The 6,351-nt window shown below is 48.9% G+C and overlaps 1 pseudogene; it reads left to right on the top strand.

The window, feature by feature from the left end:
• Nucleotides 1-1,978: 1,978 nt before the first annotated feature.
• Nucleotides 1,979-2,144, top strand: LOC145348786 (U2 spliceosomal RNA; annotated as a pseudogene).
• The last annotated feature ends 4,207 nt before the right edge of the window (nucleotides 2,145-6,351 follow it).

Below are 6,351 nucleotides of genomic sequence, written 5' to 3'. Positions count from 1 at the left end.
CCAACATTGGTGGCTGTGTCTTCAGCTGTCCCGGCCCTAAGGCCGCGGTTCCACTAATACCTCCAGACCTCTCTCCCCTCCTTTAAGATAATCTTTAAATATTAAGATTGTCGCCGTTTTTCGATATCTGGTAAATAGGTTTGTTTCGGTGGCTCAAATCAACTTTTGACAATTACTTTAATAATTATTTTGTGGGCAGCATCAGGACTGTATTTAATTGGACCCTGGTTAATCCACTGTAACCATGCCTTACACGTCAGATTGGGGATAATCTGATGATTTTTCCTGTGTTTTGAGCAGGAATGATCTGAACAGAGGAATAACCAGATGAAGAGCGCAATGCAACGTTGCAGTGTGGGTGTCAATCAGTGTGTGTGACGTGTGAATGGAGCTGGTGAATCAGTGACACTCAGGATCACAGAATGTGGTGAGAAAGCTGAATCAGCTGAATTTGGGACATTGTCTCTTTCTGAACCCGGGGCTCCGGGTCCTTTCCCGGGCTCCCCTCCCCCACTCGCGCTTCCCACCACGTGATGATGTGCTGCGTCCAGCCCCACCCCCTGCCCCCGCTGACGCTGTCTGATCTTCCAATCAGAGCCGCGCTTCATCCCGCGCTCTGACGTTAGGTTGGAGGACAGAGCGCGGCTGCTCCTCGCGCTCTGGGCGGAGCTTTTCCTCCCGCGCGCCCGCTTTCCCCCCTCAGCCGTCCAGAGCCGCATCATGGGCGCTCATTCAACTCCTCCTTTCATATGGGGCCAACACTTTCTCATGGGATGTCTGGTTTCACTCCATTCCATGGCCTCCTGAGAGTTTGCATGGAGGCTGCCGTGAGATGCGGAGCCCAGTGCGTCTGCAGGAAGCCGAACTGAACATCTCCCCCAGCCAGAGCAAAGAGCTGAATTCCAGAGGTGGAGTGAGAGTGACTGCCCTGAACATCATGGCAGCATTTCACCCAGTGTGGCATCAAGGAGCCCCAGGGAAACACAACTCAATGGCAATCGGGGGGAAACTCTCCACTGGTTACAGTCTGGATTCTTACTGCAGGAACATCACCATCAAGCTGCTAAAGTCCCTGGTTCTGCAGACCCCAGTCAGGGGAACCATCCTTCCAGCACCTATCCTGTGTCAACCCCCTTTTCATTGAAACTCTGGGGAACAGAGGCCGAGTGTATTTATTCTCATCTCACATGACAATCTTCAGTTCAAGTCAACTTTGAAAATGTGGATTTGATCCGATGGAAATGTCAGATCATATAAAAATCATAATATGATCTCGCAATGGAAAGAGACCATTCGGCTCATCCTGCCTGTGAATCTTCGAAGACTGTCCCACTTCTTGGGCCGTTTTTAATGGGGAATTCTTTCCTGCGGCACTAAGATTCTGTCAGCAGGTGTCAGGGCTGCGCTTTTGAAGAATGAAAGATTTGAGTTCACACACACGGCGGGATTTTCCAGCCCCAAAACCAGAAAATCACACCCAAGGTCAACGGACTTTTGAATGACCTTTGTCCACGCCCTCACCCCCACCCGCCAACGCCTCTACTTTCTCAGGAGGCAAAGGAAATTTGGCATGTCCGCAGCAGCTCTCAGTAATTTTTCCAGCTGCATCATAGAAAGCACCCTTTCCGATATCACAGCTTGGTATGGTTCCTGCTCTGGCCAAAACTGCAAGTAATTACAAAGGGTTGCGACCGTAGCCCAATCCATCATGCAAATCGCCCTCCTATCCATTGACTCTTCCCCCTCCCTCTGAAAAGCAGCCAGCATAATTAAAGACCCCAAGCGGACGCGCACACTTGCTCCCAGAGCAGGAGATTCAGGTTCGAATCCTGGTCAGGCTGCTTTTCAGCAGTAACGTTCGGACGGCATGAAAGAAATTCTGTCACCTCTCTCAGGTGGACCCACCCAACGCCCTCCTTCTGCTGCTCTTTCCATGCTTAAAAGAGGCATCATCTGTGAGTAAAACACTTTCTTTGGCATCGCTTCTCGGCCTTTTGGCTCAGATCAAGTGTAGTATTTGTTCTTATCAGTTTAATATCTGATACGTCCCGATCTGGGAACCATATATTAAATTGATTTTTGGAGCAGGGAGATGGAATCGGGGCTTGCTCCGTTCAGTCCACGTATCGACCGGTAACTTCAAAAACAGCTCTTCCACCTTTATCTGTCGGGAAGAAAGATACAACAATCTGAGATCACAACCAACCGAATCAAGAAGAGCTTCTTCCCTGATGCCATCAAACATTTGAATGGGACTTACCTTGCATTAAGTTGAGCTTTCTCTACACCCTCGATCTGATGTAACATGACATTCTGCACTCTCTCCGCTCCTTTTCTGTGAACGGTATGCGTTTTGTGGAAAGTGCGCAAGAAAGAATACTTTTTACTGGATGCTAATACATGTGACAATAATGAACCAAATCAAATCAAAAACTCACGCTCGCCCTTCAGATGAGTGACAGGCACTCCGGTCACTCCACCTCCCCAATTGGCAGAGGTCCCGACCCCGTGACTCTGAATGACAGCGGGTAGGGCCAATCGGCATACGGGATAACAGGAATCCCGCCTTTCTCAGTCTGAGTGACAGCAGCGCTGACCAATCGGCCTCCAAATGCCGCGGTTCGGCTCCTGAAGTCACTCTGACCATTCGGCTTCCCCACTGCTCGGAAACCCGCCCCGTAATCTGAATGAAAGACACAACAACCAGTCGTCTTACGGAACACTTGAAATCCCGCCTCTCTCACGATGACTGACAGGCAGTTTGACCAATCGCCCTTCAGATTCCCCAAAAGTCGGTGTTCTGGCTCAGGATGATAGGATCGAGAACCAATCGCCTTCTAAGCTTCATGAACCCCGCTTCCCTCGGTCTCAGTGACCGGGCCCATTCCGATGCCAAGATCACCCGCTTCTTCTCTGATTGACAGTTATAGCGACCAATCGACAGTCCCTCCCCGAACCGCCCCCTCAATGTAAATGACAGCCACACTGACCCATCGGCTTGTCCAGTCCCCGGGAACCCGCCTCCCTCGCTCAGAGTGACAGGAGCACCGACCAATCGACTTCTCCATTCCCCGGAACCCCGCCTCCCTCACTCAGAGTGACAGGAGCCCCGGCCAATCGGCTTCTCCATTCCCCGGAATCCCGCCTCCCTCACTCAGTGACAGACACAAACAACATGTTGCGTTTCTGCTTCTTGGATTTAATGATGAACTGTGGAATCTTTGAGGAAAACTGTTTCTATTCCAGCGGTTCTCAGATTGTTTTGTTTGAAGAATCATTTTACAAATGTAATCATGGAGCCCCCAATGTAAATTATAATTCTATATAATAACCACAATACGAACCGGTTCGATCAGTTTACAGCTGGCAGGAGGCAGGGAGACGGTGTGAAATTATGGGATGGATCTGTTTGCGAACTTTAATCCCGCAGATTGTCAACGGCTCCGAGTTTTTCCCGTCGATATTCCATGTCGGACTATTCCAACTCTCACTGAAAGTGTGGAGATGGGACATGTTGTCCGCATTGTAAAGTGACACCTGTCCACCCTCATAGTCCAGGAAAACTCCGATCTTCCAGGAATTCCATTCGAAGTTGTGGTGGGGGGGTGGCGGGGGGGTAGGTGGAGGGCGGTGGTGGTGGTGGAGGGGGGGCGCTGGTGAGGGGGAGGTGAGGACAAAATAACCTCTTCCATACTCCAGTCCCACAGCCCAGAATCCGGACTCAGGGCTCAGGTCGATTCCTCCTTTCCTGTTCACAGTCTCTCGGGCCACTCCCACAATCCACTGTCTTCACCCCCACCTCCACCTCCCAGTAATGTCTCCCTAATGTGAATCTCTCTGATCCCAGGGTATATTCGAGGGTTCAATTCTTTCCAGCTTGTCTCCGAGTCTCACATTGGTCCAGTCCTCAGTCAGGATGAGCCAGGGCTTCGCTGTCTTCGGACCCAGAGTGAGAAAGGCTGGAGCTGGGGGAAAGTTAAAATAACAAACTCAGTGACTTAGAAAAAGGGTGTGGGGAGAGGAGGGAGTGTGAGAAATGAGGAAGGGAGGTTTTGAGGGGGAGAAGAGAGGAAATGAGAGGGAGGGGAGCATGAGACCAGGAATGGTGAGCGGTGGAAGGGGGAGAAACGTGGAGAGAACAGAAGGGAGAGGCAAGGAAGTGTCGAGAGGGGGTTGACATGATTATAGGGAGGGGGAAAGAGAAAGAGGTAGAATGGTGCAGTTGAGATAAGAGAAAACAACTCAGCAGTGAAAGGGAGTGGAGGGAGCTAGAGTGTGAAGAGGGAAATGGAGAGCAGGAGGAGGGGGTGGTCAGATGCGATTGGGAATGCTTGTTTGTGGAAGCAAGAGAAACAATGAGATGAGATTGGGGTAGTGGGTGAGAACCACAGGGCAGTATATAGAGAGCAACTGAGTGGCAGATAGTGTCGGATGTTGTGACGTAATAAGATGGGAGGTACAGGGTTTGGCATGGCAGGGAGAGTGGAAGAGTGTGCGTGAGAGAGTAGGAGGGTGAACACAAAAGCGGAAGACTGTAAGAAAGAAGGGCAAGTGGTGCGAACAGGACCTTGGGAGGAACAACATGATGGTGTATGAGAGAGAGAGTGCGAGAGAGGAGAAAATGTGTAAAAGAGGACCGGAAAGAAATAGGACAGGGAAAAAAGTGGTGGAGAGGGAAACAATAGAGAGAGAGATGGGATGGTGAAGGGAAGAGGTATAGTTGTATGATGAGGAAAGGGGAAAGGATAGTATGCAAAGGTAGAAAGAGAGCAGGGAGGAACTAAGAGAGAGTGTGTAGAGACTCGGGATAGAGAATGGGAAGAACAGATTCTTGCAAGTTAGGGTGAGGGAGTGATTGTGGAGAATGGGATAGAGAGATTGAGGTAAGAAAGAGAGAGGAAGCTAAATCGGGCAAGAGAAGGGCATAGTGGGAGGTGAGAGCCGGGGGAAAAATAAGACAGCATCGGTGTAGGGAAGGATGGGTGGAGAAGAGGGAGAGAGGTGAGTAGAAGGAAGTGAGAGAAAGCGAGTGGATAGAGGGGTGGTGGGGAGGTAGAATTTAAGAGAGGGAAGACAGATAGTGAGAAAGAGAGTCGGGGGGAAAGGTCAAGGTTGAGGAGTGAGGGAACAAAGAGGGAGGAGAGAAAGCTGCAGGGAGATCGGGTGGGAAGCGATATTTCCATGAAGCAGTATGTAGATGTCACCGCACAGGTTGTACACAATGTGAGCCTGTAAGATGCCAAATAATATTTAAATTACAGGAACACAAACATTAGGAACAGGAGTAGGCCATTCAGTCCCTCCAGGCTGCTTCTGTTGGGGACAGAAGTGGACAAATGGGGTCATGCAAACAGGGATATTTCAGATATCTGTAAGGACATAATCAGCATGAGAGGCTAAGAACCTAACTAAGAAGAAGGACCTCAAAGGTAATAATCTCTGGATTATTACCTGAGCTGCAAATTGGCAGAGGGAATTGCAGATTGCAGAGATGGATGTTCAAAGACTGGTGTGGGAGAAGTGCCTCTCGATCATGGGCATTGGACCAGTTTTGGGGATGGTAAGGTTGTATTGTTTGAATGATCTCCACCTAAACTATGCTGAGATGAGTGTTCTTGCAATTCACTTAACAAGGGAAGTAAAGAGGGCATCAAACTAAACATAGAGAGAGAGGGATCAACCTTGAGTAGTTCTGGCAAATCCAGAGGTAGATTCAAGGCAAGAAAATCCCTAAAGGATGATCGACCATCTGTGGTTAACTAAAGAAGTTAAAGCGAACATTAAATTTAAGGAAAAATCATATAACTGTGGGAAGATGAATCGCAACTCAGATGACTGAACAGAATGTATAGAAAGGCAGAGATCCAGCCCTTCCAATTGTGTAGCAGCTTCAAAGTAGATAGCCAGTGTACTCACATAGGCAAAAATCTCATACCTGAAGACTCAATGCAAACTTGATCTTCCATTGGATTGCGATGCCCCACTCAGAGGGACAGAATATTCTAATCACTGATCTTAATCGACCACTGGAAATTCCCATCAGAAATTAGGTAAGGAGTTTGTTCCCTCTGTTTCTTGCCCAATATTTACACTGAAACAAGATCATCAAACTTCATCATTATGCTGTTTCTGGGAGCTTGCTCCTTGGAAGTTGTTTTTTACATTTCCTGCATTACAGCAGTGACTGTTCCGCAAACATATTCACTGGTTCTGAAGGAATTTGCGTCACACTGTGGGAGTGAAGACAGTTTTTAATGATTTCTCTGTGACCAGCAGGTGACTTGTCTTTCTCACTGCTGCTCGACTCTCCTTCCTCTCTCTCATCCCCACTGAATATTCATGCATCCCACG

Source organism: Carcharhinus amblyrhynchos, chromosome 9, assembly GCF_965287045.1.
Source record: "Carcharhinus amblyrhynchos chromosome 9, sCarAmb.v2.hapA, whole genome shotgun sequence".
NCBI classification, from domain to species: Eukaryota; Metazoa; Chordata; class Chondrichthyes; order Carcharhiniformes; family Carcharhinidae; genus Carcharhinus; species Carcharhinus amblyrhynchos.
The sequence above is the reverse complement of the archived record's forward strand: the minus strand, read 5'-3'. Positions and strand labels throughout refer to the sequence as shown.